The following is a 14,284-nucleotide window of genomic DNA, read 5'->3' on the forward strand; positions in this document are numbered from 1 at the left end:
AGAGGGGAAGCTGTTCTAGATTTGATTTTAACAAATAGGGAGGAACTGGTTGAGAGTGGAAGGCAGCTTGGCTGAAAGTGATCATGAAATCATAGAGTTCACAATTCTAATAAATGATAGAAAGGAGAATAGCAAAATAGAGACAATATGACAGAAAGGCATATTTTGGTAAGCTCAGAGAGCTGGTAGGTAAGGTCCAATGGGAAGCAAGACTAAGGGAAAAAACAACTGATGAGTGTTGGAAGTTTTTCAAAGGGACATTATTAAGGGCACAAAAGCAAGCTATTCTGCTGCATCAGAAAGATAGAAAATATGGCAAAAGACTGCCTTGGCTTAACCAAGAGATCTTTCATGATCTAAAAATAAAAAGGAGTCATATAAAAAGTGACAAATGACAAAGGATGAATATAAGCAAACAATACAGGTATTCAGGGGCACAATTAGAATGGCATAGGCACAAAATGAGCTCAAACTAGCTGCAGACATAAAGGGAAACAAGAAGACATTGTATAAATATAATAGAAGCAAGAGGACAAACAAGGACAGGATAGGCCCATTGCTCAATGAGGAGGGAGAAACAGTAACAGGAAACTTGGAAATGGCAGAGGTGCTTAATGACTTTTTTGTTTCGGTCTTCACCAAGAAGTCTGATAATGAAGAAATGCCTAACATATTGAATGCTAGTGGAATGGGGTAGGTTTAGAAGATAAAATAAAAAAAGAACAAGTTAAAAATCACTTAGGGTATGTCTGCACTACAGTGTTATTTCGAAATATCTTATTTCGAAATAGTTAATTCAAAATAGCTTATTTCGAAATAACACACCTACACACAAAATGCAAGTCACCAGGGCCTGATTAATAGCATCCTAGAATATTCAAGTTGCTGATAAAGGAGGTATCTGAGCCTTTGGCTGTCATCTTTGAAAAATCATGGAAGATGGGAGAGATTCCAGAAGACTGGAAAGGTGCAAATCTAGTGTCTTGTGGATACGGGAGAAACAGTGGACATGGTATACCTAGACTTTAGTAAGGCATTTGATATGGTCTCAGCTATCCTGCCCTAGACAGCCGCTTTCCTGTGCCTAGTGTGGAGATTGTGGACCTTGGAGGCCTCCCCCCAAACCTCGATGAGGTCCACGATCTCCACACTAGACCAGACGGGCGCCCACCTCTTGTGGCCCTGGGCAGGCTCCTATGAGCTGCCAGCCTGGTCATGGGAAGAGGTGGAGGACTGGGTGGCAGCGGGTGGCTGACTCATGCTGTGCCAGGTGCAGGGTCTGCTGTCTGGGTGCTGTCAGGCTTGCAACTGGCACAAGCACTGTAGCCAGACTGTTCCCCTTTAAGGGCTCTGGGGCCGGGAGGGGGGCAGAAGAGTTTCCCTGGTCTGGCACAGCGTGGCCACCAGGGCAATCTGGGAAGGGCTAGCCTCCCACTAGTTCGAATTAAGTGGCTACACAGTCCTTAATTCGAACTACTTAATTCGAACTAGGTGTTAGTCCTCGTAGAATGAGGTTTACCTAGTTCGAATTAAACGCTCCGCTAGTTCGATTTAAATTCGAACTAGCAGTTTGTATGTGTAGCCCTATTAAAGTTAATTCGAACTAACGGCTGTTAGTTCGAATTAACTTTGTAGTGTAGACATACTCTATGGGTATGTCTACACTACCCCCTAGTTCGAACTAGGGGGGTAATGTATGCATACCGAACTTGCTAATGAAGCCCGGGATTTGAATTTCCCGGGCTTCATTAGCATAAAGCCGGCGCCGCCATTTTTAAAAGCCGGCTAGTGCGAACCCCGTGCCGCGCGGCTACACGCGGCACGGACTAGATAGTTCGGATTAGGCTTCTAATCCAAACTATCTGCACGCCTCGTGGAATGAAGTGTACAGATAGTTCGGATTAGGAAGCCTAATCCGAACTATCTAGTCCGTGCCACGTGTAGCCGCGCGGCATGGAGTTCGCACTAGCCGGCTTTTAAAAATGGCGGCGCCGGCTTTATGCTAATGAAGCCCGGGAAATTCAAATCTCGGGCTTCATTAGCAAGTTCGGTATGCATACATTACCCCCCTAGTTCAAACTAGGGGGGTAGTGTAGACATACCCTTATAGACTAACAGATTTATTGGAGCATAAGCTTTCGTGGGCAAAGACCCACTTCGTCAGATGCATGTAGTGGAAATTCCAGTGGCAGGTATAAATATACAGACATAAGAAAAGAGTACCAATCAAAAGTAAGGCTAGAGATAATGAGGTCAATTCAGTCAGGGAGGATAAGGCCCACTTCTAGCAGCTGATGTGGAGGTGTGAACACCAAGAGAGGAGAAATTGCTTTTGTAGTTGGCTAGCCATTCACGGTCTTTGTTTAATCCTAAATTTGCAGATGAACTGTAGCTCAGCAGTTTTTCTCTGAAGTCTGTTCTTGACTATTTTTGTTGTAGGATGGCTAGTTTTAAATCTGCTACTATGTGTCCAGAGAGATTGAAGTGTTCTCCTACAGGTTTTTGTATAGTACCATTCCTGATATCTGATTTGTATCCGTTTATTCTTTTATGTAGGAACTGTCCTGTATGACCGATGTATATAGCAGAGGGGCATTGCTGGCACATGATGGCATATATTACATTGGTAGATGTGCAGGTGAATGATCAGTGTGGCTGATCTGGTTAGGTCCCGTATGAAGTTTGGTTTCCCATCTTTCCCATGCAGGCCAATGATGAGAGTAGCTCAACAAATAACAAGCTGGTGTCTAAATTGAGGGCTGCTATGAGCCTCTGAGACAAGTAATCCACCTGAAAGCCTGGAACCCACCAAAGTTGAGGACAAGCTTTGTCTCAATATTTCAGTGGCATCCAGATGTACCTGAAGCTGAATGTTCTCTGCATTCCCAGAAAGAGGAAGTTTAAGACAGGGTAATTATAATTTAATTTTAAATGAATTTTTAGCCCATGTGTTATGTAGAAGAAGGCTTGGGGGAAATATATTCAGATCCTTACATGACCCCAGGAGCTAGGGCTTTAAGAAAAGTACCAAATCTCCTAAGAGTTGGCTATACTGACACCACACTAACTTTAATTGTAGTATTGTGAATGACTGCTGATAGTTAATGCTGGTGTATACCTTGGTCTTCTTGTGCTCCAGTGATGTTCTGACCCCCACCTTTTTTTTTCTTAATAAATTTCAGCCTTGGCTTTTATCTTCCAATGTGTACAGCTTTCTGTTCTATTCATGACCACAGGAAAGCTTTAAATAGAACCTGCCATTTGCACCCTTCATGAATCATGCATTCATCAATGTGTGTGATACATTATTAATCTCTAATCCGATGAATTCAAGTGTTGTCACTGAGAGCATGCGTCCGAGCCTACTTTAACAATACCAGGGTAGGAAAAATTCCTAAATCATTCATTCCACCCATTTTTCCTATCAGTGGCTTAGATGGAATTCAGATCATTCTGTTCATGTATTTAAAGCTTAATTACGGGAACCCAGCTAAACAAATAGTATTTAGACAGGGGGAAAACAGATGCCAGTATATTAGTGCTATTTTGCTGTTAAGAAACTCCTGCTATTTGCTAAAGCTTGTGCTCCCAGAGCAAGGATTTTATTCCCTTTGGCTGGTCAATACAGCACAGTCAGCTTTGCAGAAGGATAAAGAATACATCCAGTCAAGTGAGGACAGAAGAATACAGTATTTTATTGTGGTGTACGAAGAAAACCATCAGTAACACTAATTGATATTTCCAGATCTACCATAATTCTGTTAAGAGTGCAGTACTGAAAAAGGAAAGCTTAAACCATCCAGGATTCCTACTGACTTCTAAAATGAAATGGACCTTTCTCCCATATTTTTAACTATGAGCTCTGTCTACCCCTCCCCACTGGTTGCATGCTGGTCTTCAGAATTGCTGTGTATTGTTACTTCTATTACAACTGAAGTAGTTGGCTTGAAAAGCTGGTAATTTATACTTATTTGTGGTTTGTGTGGGCTAGGGGTTACGGTTTTCTAATTAAATTTAGCTTTAACTGCAATTCTGCAATTCTTTATTATATATTGGTGTTTAGAGAGCAACTTAAAAAACCAACATATTATTACATAGTCCAAGAAACTCTATTCATGGCTCATTCAAAGAATTCAGAAAAAAAGATGTTTGTAGCTGAGAGCAGTGACATGCAGTCCTGTCCTGAAAAGTGCCAAATTCCTCCTGTAAGCTGCAACTGCTTGTTGAGGTGCCTCACTCATCAACTTGCCAGAGAAACCCAGTGCGCTGTGAGATTGGGCCTATAGAAGAAACCAGTATGGCAGCGAGAAAACTAAGAATAACTCTGAGAATCAGAATGTATTGCAGAATGCAAGTGATGGAAGATCAGAAACCTGATAGCAGTGATGGATCTTGATGTATGAAGCTAGTCTGCTGCCATAGGGTGTGTCTAGACTACATGCCTCTGTCGCCAGAGGCATGTAAATTAGACTACCCGACATAGTCAATGAAGCCAGGATTTAAATATCCCCCTCTTCATTAAAATAAAAATGACCGCTGCACTGTGCTGGATCAGCTGATCATCAGCACAGCACGGCAGTCAAGACGCGGATCCTGACACCATGGCAGTCAAGACGCCTTTGTCGACCGCTCCCTTATGCCTCGTGAAATGAGGTTTACAGGAGCGGTCAACAAAGGCGTTCCCTGTCGACCGATCTGCGTCTTGACTGCCACGCTGTGCCAATGATCAGCTGAGCCGGCACAGTGCGGCGCCCATTTTTATTTTAATGAAGCCGGGGATATTTAAATCCCGGCTTCATTGACTATGTCGGGTAGTCTAATTTACATGCCTCTGGCGACAGAGGCATGTAGTCTAGACATCCCCATAGGGTCCACATTAGTGAAGATTACTCACCAGCCTACTTGAGGTACAACGGTGAAATGCCCAAAAGGTGATGGTGTCTGAACTAGAACCTCAACATCTGGACATGGTCCACACCAGTAAGAGATTGGACTCTGAATGGCATGGCATTTTTAATTTGCCATGCTATAGACAGATACCGTGAAGACTACAGAGTGGGCAAATTAGGATTGTAGAGGCTCGTAGCTATGGGAAATGCCCAGCATCATTCTGAACAAGCTACAACATAGAGGAGCTGTCCAGGTCCTTGCGCTGTGAAATGAGCATTGCAAAAATTGTACCTCAGTTTTTATAACCAATGTTATAAAATCAGGGCTCAGCTTGCACAGATTGTGTACCTGTGTGGTGGTGGGGAAGAGTTTTCTCTCATCCAATACCACAGGAAAAAGGGTGGCCAAAAGTGAGACTAGGATTTCTAACTTGATTTTTAGTCTCTTCCAAAAGAAATCCCCTCAAGAAGCATGGGTATGGAAGAGGAAATGTGCAGTCAGTCAAAGTCTGAACATTTCTACTTTTCTGAGGCTCAAGACAGGTAGATCCCACATCTCTAAATGGCAGTTTTGTCATCAGGAATAAGGATAAACTTGCAGGGTCTGTGATGCAAAGGAGACGAGAGCTCATCCACATACTGAGGATACTCTGCACTATTTTTTTTATAGAAAAGATCTTGCCAAGATTCCTGACGTGTTGAATCACAGAGACTAGATAGACCCTTGAGTGATGCAGAATTTCACATCCAAGAGAGACAAGGGCCACTGTACTGCCAACCAGACCTAGAGGACATTTTGAGACGCTTTGGTTGCTGAAACAACAGTTCATGGTCACGCGTCTCAAAAACTGCTAAGAGGTCCAAAATAGTTGAATCATTCTGGTCTCAAACCAACAGGAGACCATTCACGAGCCTGTCAGGCATGGAGCCCAGATCAGAGCCATGCCCATCCAGAGTGTCACTGGCATCCAGATGTACCTAAAGTGGTATATTCTCGGCATTTGCAGAAAGAGGAAGTTGAAGACAGGATGATGAGGGGTAAGCATTTCCGTACCAAGAGAGGATTTCTCTACTTGTTTAATTATAGTAATTGCTGAGTGAGGCATTAGGGGTGTGTCTAGACTACATGCCTCCGTCGACGGAGGCATGTAGATTAGCCAGATCGGCAGAGGGAAATGAAGCCGCGATTAAAATAATCGCGGCTTCATTTAAATTTAAATGGCTGCCCCGCTCTGCCGATCAGCTGTTTGTCGGCAGATCCGGGCAGTCTGGACGCGCCGCGCCGACAAAGAAGCCTTTCTTGATCGGCACAGGTAAACCTGGTTTCACGAGGCATACCTGTGCCGATCAAGAAAGGCTTCTTTGTCGGCGCAGCGCGTCTAGACTGCCCCGATCTGCTGACAAACAGCTGATCGGCAGAGCGGGGCAGCCATTTAAATTTAAATGAAGCCACGATTATTTTAATCGCTGCTTCATTTCCCTCTGCCGATCTGGCTAATCTACATGCCTCCGTCGACGGAGGCATGTAGTTTAGACGTACCCAAGTTGTGCCTGCCAGTAGCAATGCTCTAGACATACTGCTGGTTATAAGTAGCTAAGATAAAACTGTAGGTGGTGGGGCTCTGGGAATCTGGAAGAGCATGGATAACCTGATGACGGTGGATAAGGTTGCCAACTTTCTAATCGCACAGAACCGAACGCCCCTGCCCCATCCCTTCTGAGGGCCCACCCGCTGCTTGCTCCATCCTCTCTGTCGCTCACTCTCCCTTACCCTCACTCACTTTCCTCAGGCTGGAGCAAAAGGTTGGGATATGGGGGGAAAGAGGGAGAAGAGGGTGATGTGGCAGGGCAAAGCCATGAGAGGGCCTGCATAGGTCATGTCCCACACATTTAACATCTGTACCCCAGCACTTGCTTTGCTCTATCTATCCACCCAGTGTTCCTACCAGGGAACAGGGTCTTACTCCATTCTGCCCATCCACTTGCTGTCCAGCCAGGGAGCAGAGTCCGGAGCTAATCCTAACCCATTCTTCTGGGGAGCAAGGATTGTGGGATGGGAGAGTGGTTGCAGCTGGAGAGTAATGCATCTCCCAAAGCTGGGTGTAGCCTAGCACTCTGCCTGGGGGTATGGCTCTGGGTTGGAGCCAAGGCTGAGGCAGTTGGGCTATAGGAGGAGACTCTGGGCTGGGGAAGAGGGCTGGGGTGTGGGGTTCGGGTGGTGCTTACTATGGCTCCCAGGAAGCAGCTGCTAGAACTCTGTGTCCCCTAGGCACAGGAAGCCTCTGTGCATTGCCCTTGAGCTCACAGGCACTGCCCTCACAACTCCCATTGGTTATACTTCCTGACTAATGGAAGCTGCAGAGCTAGCATTCAAGATGGCGGCAGCGCATGGCGCCTCCCTGTGCCTAGAGGCTGTGGGGACCTGGCAGATACTTCTTGGAGCTGTGTGGAGCCAGGGACGATAAGAAACTTGCTCTAGTCCCAGACCTCCGCTGCACTGGCAGCTGGACTTCTAACGGCCTGGTCAATGACACCAACTAGAGTCAGCAGGGACCCTTTTCGACTGGGCATTCCAGTCAAAAACTGGATGCCTGGCAACTCTAATAATAAACCACTGAAAGTGAATCCTTCAGAAGTGAATAGTGTCCCCACACTCAGATTGTCCTCAACACTGTGGCTTGAGGTCATGACTCCATTTTAATGGGGTTGCCAGGTCTGGCTTAGACTTGCTGGGGCCCAGTGCCAAAGTTAAAGCCTGAGCCCAACCACCCAGAGCAGGAGGCCTACGTCCCACAGTTCTTTGCAGCTAGGCTCAGGTTATAGGCTGCCTGCCTAGGGCTGAAGCCCTGAGGATTTGGCCCTTTGTGGGGGGCAGTGGGGCTTGGACGGGCTCTGGCTTCGGTCCCCCCTCCTGGAGTCTTGTAGTAGTATTTGTTGTCAGGGATCGCAATGCAATGCAATTTGAGAACCCCTGGCTTACAGAGATGGGATTATCAGTTTTGTCCATGAAGACGGTTACAAACTTGTTGCAGTGACCTCTGGAAGGAACTCCTGATTGTATGACTGAGACAGGCTATAAGCTACTTGAAAGTGTTCATGCAGACCAGTTCAAGGAATGTCTGTGGCTAACACATAATATCTGCCTATAGATTTCCTGTACACCTGAATAAATCATTGTATAGATTCCAGGAAATCTCCTCTCCAAACCTGCGTCCTATCTGCTGCAGCTCCTGGAGATCACCATTTAACTTCAGTGGCTTCCAAACACAAGACACAGTCAAAGCACTGGAATGGAAAGTCCCCTTTTGAACAGCTGATTAAAGGTATTGATGAACTGGCAGATCTCCTTGTTGGAAGGGAGCATATTTGCCACAACACTAGTAAGGGCATCACCAACGTTCCCTCTAATTTTTGTCCATCCATGTGCAAAATATTTTTTTCTGTGCACTGAGGCATGTGTGACTGTGCACCACCAGTAGCAACAACAAAAAAATTAACTGTGAGCACTCTGCTAATCAGCTGGGCAGCATTTGAATCTCTCCTGAGCATCCACATAAGCGCACAGCTTACAGGGAACACTGGGTACCACAAAAAGTGATAGGATTCGGTATCTCTGAGGCTCTGCAGAAACAGCTCTTTGTCTTTTGTTGTCCTTAAATATATACCCATGCCTCTGTAACTCCACTCCAATTCATCTGATGAATTGGGTTTAATCCATGAAACCTTATGTCCTAATAAATCTGTTAGTCTCTAAAGTACAGCAGGTCTCATTGTTTTTTGCAGAAATAGACTAACATGGCTACCCCTCTGATACTCTATTACTCTGTATCTTTGATTATTGGGCTGAACAGATAGATATAATTATTAGGGATGTAAAATCCCATTTAATTAGTTAAGTAGTTAAATGTGAAGTTTAACCAGTTAAGGGGGGCACCCTCCCCACCGTGGCCAGACTGTAGTGACCCCCCACCACAGGGCTGCCACTGACAGATAGGGAGCTGCTCCAGCCCCCACCAGTAAACCGGAACTCGTAAACATCCTTCCTATTGAAATGAACAGCTCTTGCTAGGGACTGAGACTTTGGGAGACTGTCTGCTAGTGTGCACTAATGTATGTTTAGCAGTTATCCTTGGTTGACTTATTGAGGGCTGGAGCACATCACTTATGAGGAGAGGCAGATGGATTTGCAATTATTTAGTCTACAGAAGAGAAGACTGAGGGGGGATTTGAGAACAGCCTTTAACTGCCTGAAGGAGGGTTCCAAAGAGGATGCAGAGAGACTGTTCTCAGTGGTGACAGATGACAGAACAGGGAGCAGTGGGAGAGGTGTAGGTTGGATATTAGGAAAAACTATTTCACTAAGGAGGGGGTGAAGCACTGGGATGGGTTTCCTACTGGGGGTGGTGAAATCTCCCTCCCTAGAGATTTTTGAGTCTCGGCTTGACAAAGCCCTGGCTGGGATGATTTAGTTGGGGTTGGTCTTGCTTTGTGCTGGGTGCTGGACTTAATGATATCCTGAGGTCTCTTCCAACCCTAGGATTCTATGGCTAAAGGGTAGTAACATTTCCTTTTGAAAAAATGTCACTCTGTCCCTTTGTAGAAGCAGGTACCAAATGACACGGCACTTGAACAGCAGCACGTTTCATTCCCATGGCAAGGGCAGCCAGACCACATGCTGTTTTTCTATAAGGAATCCGTGAAAGAACTCATCCCCCCTCCACGTCTAGCCACTAGAGCAGAAATGGCCAGAAGACTTGCTGTAGATCAACCTGAGATGCTGTGAATAATGGATTCTGTAGCTCAACACCTTTCGCAAACCCAGGTGCTAAATCTAGGTTTTCTGCAAAGTGTGTGTTACTTGCCACTGGGTCACTTGAACAAACCGGTTGTGTGCAATGCTTTTAAGATACTGTTTTATCTTTTGGTTTAGCCCTAATGATGTATTACGTAAGTTCAGTCTAGCACTATGAAAATATGATTGTATCTTAGCCGTTATAGTTCAATCGGACTATATGCCATAAAAGCATCACACCAGAGTGTTCAATTTTCAGCTGTAAAGAAATGTGATTCTAATTACCCGAGACATAGCAAATGAAATTGTACAGAGCACTGAAGAATATGCTCTAGGGGACTATCGTACATTAAAGTTGGATGGGGGTAGGTGGGCTAGATGAGCTAGGTCTTTGGTTTTCAGTTTCTGTGAGAACTAGCTATTTTGTGTGTTAGTAACAATCACATCATGTTATGCATTAGCATAACCTTAATCTTAAAAACTAAATCAAATACACCTGTTTAAATGTAGTGTAAAGCCAGTAATGCTAATTTGCTTGCTTTACTTGTAGTTCTAAACTGTAGCAGGAAATAACCACAAATATTATGGGTCCAGTTCTCTGCTTTGCTAGGATTTCTTCCAGGAGTCTCTAAAGCCAGAGGATCTGCCTCTACATAATTCCCTTCTACCTCCCTCTTCCTTGTATATTGGATTTGTCTGGTTACATATAGCTTTCCTAACAAGTTCTTCATCACTGAGGCTATGTCTAGACTGTAGGATTCTTTCAGAAGAACCTTTTTTTGGAAGAGATCTTCCAAAAAAACTTCTTCTGAAAAGAGCGTCCGCACACAAAAATGCATCGAAAAACCTATCCGCTTTTTTGAAAGATAGCATCCACACAGAATGGGTGCTATCTCACATTTAAGCTGTGATTAATATGGGTGGAATGGCCACAAGGGCACCTGTGCTTTTTCCTCTTTCCTCTTCTTCCAAAAGAACTCCCTCTTCCCCGTCCCCTGTATAAGGGCTGTATCCTGGAAAAAGAGCTCTTGTCTATGGGATCCCCGTGTCCTAGCACTCTCTAGCTGCTGGGAATATGCCAGCTTTATATTGAATGTTACCACTGCAAGAAACATAAATGTATTACTGTTTCAACAAGGTAAGCTGGGTATTTATGTGGGTTCATGGAGTGATTGGCTGCCTCCCAGATTATAGGACAACCACAAAACCTTTTGGGGGAAGAAGTGGGACTAAAACCAAGCCACATTCTCAGTGTACAAGGAGTGGCAGCCTACTATTGTGGATTTCCAAAGGGAAGGTAAATATGACTCGTGAAGGATCTGCACTGGGATTCCCTCCTGAAAGGGAACCAGGAATGGATTTAATGGCAAGCGCTGGGCGAAGATGCAAAGCAAGGCAGAGAGGCCCACTATCAGGTAGAGAAGGATAAGGAATCTGGAATTGAAGGAGACTGCTCTTCCCAGGGCACAGGACAGAGGGAATTATGAGGCTCCCCTTCATTTGAATTCCACCCCCAAGAGGTGGTGAGCGGAAACCAAGCCCTAGACAGTAGGGAAGGGACTGCTTGGAACTCTTGCAGTCAAAGGGGTGAAGAGAGTTATTCAAACAATAGCTTTCCCTATCAAGGGAGATTTCTGTTCTTGGCTGTATGACTCAGAGCAGCACACTGCTCATTTGCTAAACAACCAACTTCCTGAGCTGAGGGGGAACCGAGGCAGTGACTGCCCCTGAGAATGGACTAAATAAGCAGACTTGGCTTCTGTCTGGCACATTAACTTTTGAGTACAATACATAGTTTGAGAAAAATTAGATGTCAGCTTGAAGCTGGTTGAAAATTTGGATCTAAATGACTCCACTGATGAAAGGCTCGCAAACGGGTATGGCTAAGCTTGACAGTAGTATAGGGTGCTACAAACAGCTTGTCAAGTTACATTTTGTGTTACTACAATACTGTACAGTTTTGAGTGGGCAGCATTTCAGGTCAGGCTTTTCCCATCCTATCCACCTTCTCCCCATATATAATAAATAAATTGCTTATTTTATCAGATGTGTACCCTCGATTTACCCTGATTAACCCTATGTAGATGTAAACCTATAATTAGCTGCCGTCATGGAATATTGTAGCTCTAGTTACATGAAGAGCATTCTCAAGAATCAGTGTCAGGAAAGAAATGTCTGCCTTACAGTACGTGTTACTGTACTATGGATTACTCACTAGGAACTCAGATCAGCTAGAGTCTAAATAGACACTGCCCTCCATACAAATGCAGTACACATGCTGCTGAGGTAGGGCAATTTGCCAGATGCTTAATTCTTTAGCCAACATACTGGCTTATTAAGGGTGGGGAGTCTTCTGTCTAGTTTTGGGGTTTAGAATTCTGAGTTAGAATTTGTCATTGTTTGTAGCTCAATACCTGCTTGTGGTTTTTAGCTGAAAACAAAAGATATAAAACAAAAACAAAAAAACTTGTTAAAAGGACACAGTAAACTTAAATCTTGCTCTACCTCTGAAGTTTTGCCTATTCATGTAATTTACATTTAAAATGTCTGGTTTTCTTCCTTCTGCTCTGATTTGTTCAGTTGATTTACTTCTTTGTTTAACAGTGTTATTGGTGTAGTCCCTTTCACTGTTTTATCACCCTCCCCCCCATGAGTTAATTTTCTCTCTTTGGTGTGGGTCTTTAACCAGAGTGAAGAGACAAGCACTTCTAAGAAATAGGAAAATGCGACTGTAAAATGACAAATTGTCATGGGGACTAAGAAACACATAGTTCCTGAAACTGTTTGACTCATTTTGTAATTGACTAGACTTTGAGTTGACAGTGCCTTTTAATTAGGAGTACCAGAAAACTTGCTTTTTCAGTTAAGTATATAGTGTAATTCATGTAATCTTGTTTTGTTGTCTGAGTCTCGTTCTTTAGTTCACTTTTTTGATTGAAATGAAATATAAACTGATGCCATTGGTAAGATACAAATTATAACAGTTTAGTTGTGTTAATTCTGTTGATTGTCAGTATTTGTAAGGGCTGGTAGTAGGCTCTTCCCTATACAGCTGTTGAATGTTTGTCACATTTTGTCTTATGAAGAAAAGTTACAATATATAAAATGTTCTTGGCAATATTTACATAATCTGTCATTTAAGAACTGGTAAAACTTTTATTTAAACCCATAGGAGTCAACCTAGCTATGTAGCTCATAGGTAAATTTCAATTCATGGTTTTCTGATTAAATATGTAGCATAATCTAGTTTTGGTTGTAAAATAAGATATACCACAAAACATATAAAAATGCAGAATGTGCAGTTTGCTAGAAGAATCTTAGCATTTGCAGATCCTAACTTATTTTATTTGATCTGTCTAACATAATGATGTAATTTAAAAAACTTTATTTTCTTGCTTATTTTGAGGAGAAAGGGAATTGCCTGTGCATAAATGTATTACTAAGCATGCTGTGTGCTGTGGCATGTATTGTATTGAATGCATATATACATTTTCATGTATGCATCCAAATTATCTTCGAGCGTGTATGTATGTGCACATGTGTGTATACTATACAAATTTACATCAGAACAATATGAAATGAGTTAAAGGTGGTATGAATCATACTGACAGTCTTGATGCCTGGTATCCAAGATACGTTAACATGCTGATAAGTTACTTGTTTCCCTGCTGTGAGAACTGGTTGCTGTATTTGATTCTTTGGTTGAATACAAACTAAATTAAATCTGCAGTGACCTATATTGTGCTCTAGCTAATGACCCAGTTAACCTCTGGTTAATTTTCTGTCTCTTGGTGTCCTGGGAACAGGGACATGTTTACCTCAGTTGTGATGAACCTTTAGAAATGTGCCACTGGCAGTTATTATTCTAGAGCTGTGTGTTTTAATAGAAATTAGCTAATGGGCCATGGGGATCTGCAGAAGTTACAAAATGCTAGTGGGGGGCTGTCTTTCTGTTTTTTCTCCTCCCTGATTTACATGACTAAGCTTCCCTCTTTTTTGTTTGTTTGTTTGTTTCTTGATCTGTCTCTCATGAAGGAAACACACGGTTTGTTTAACATTCAGGACATTATTATTGGCATCTTCCCAGAATCTGCCCCTCTGCAAACTAAAATGGAACAAGAACCAGAGAACAGCAATGCAGTGTGATCATTACGTGACTGTCATATGTAAATAAACCTGGACAGAATCATAATAATGTTGAAGTTGAGAAAGGGTAGATCAGCCTAACAAGGAGCAACATCTCTCTCCAATGGTAATTAGATTCTGTTCCACCTGGGAGGGCTTATGTCACAAATAGTTTGACTCCTTCAAGGAAATGACTGCACTCTGTGTTAGGCACAATGGACAGGTGAAAGGGGTGGGAGTTGTGTGTGTGTGTGTGTGTGTGTGTGTGTGTGTGTGTGTGTGTGTGTGTGTGTGTGTGTGTAATGCGCGCGCGCTCACACACACACACACACACACACACACACACACACACTTACTTATAAATGCTGACCTGTAACATTTTCTGTAGCCTCCTTCATACTTGGATCATAAATGCCTCAGGGCAGGAATTAACCCTGTTTCTTTATTGCTGTACTCTGTTGCGAGGGGGGCGGCTCTA

At 43.5% G+C, this 14,284-nt stretch overlaps 1 protein-coding gene across 5 annotated transcripts in view; it reads left to right on the forward strand.

The window, feature by feature from the left end:
- Window positions 1-14,284, forward strand: part of SULF2 (sulfatase 2) — a 322,126-nt gene that overhangs the window by 51,264 nt on the left and 256,578 nt on the right. Inside the window, exon 1 of one of the 5 annotated variants that reach the window (XM_075901574.1) lies at window positions 13,782-13,933. The exons of the other annotated variants lie outside the window; for them this stretch is intronic. The gene's annotated coding sequence lies outside the window, so the exon portion shown is untranslated. Of the gene's footprint in view, window positions 1-13,781; window positions 13,934-14,284 lie in introns of those variants that run through there. 5 annotated transcript variants of the gene reach the window in all.

Source organism: Pelodiscus sinensis, chromosome 18 (assembly GCF_049634645.1).
Source record: "Pelodiscus sinensis isolate JC-2024 chromosome 18, ASM4963464v1, whole genome shotgun sequence".
Classification (NCBI taxonomy): Eukaryota; Metazoa; Chordata; order Testudines; family Trionychidae; genus Pelodiscus; species Pelodiscus sinensis.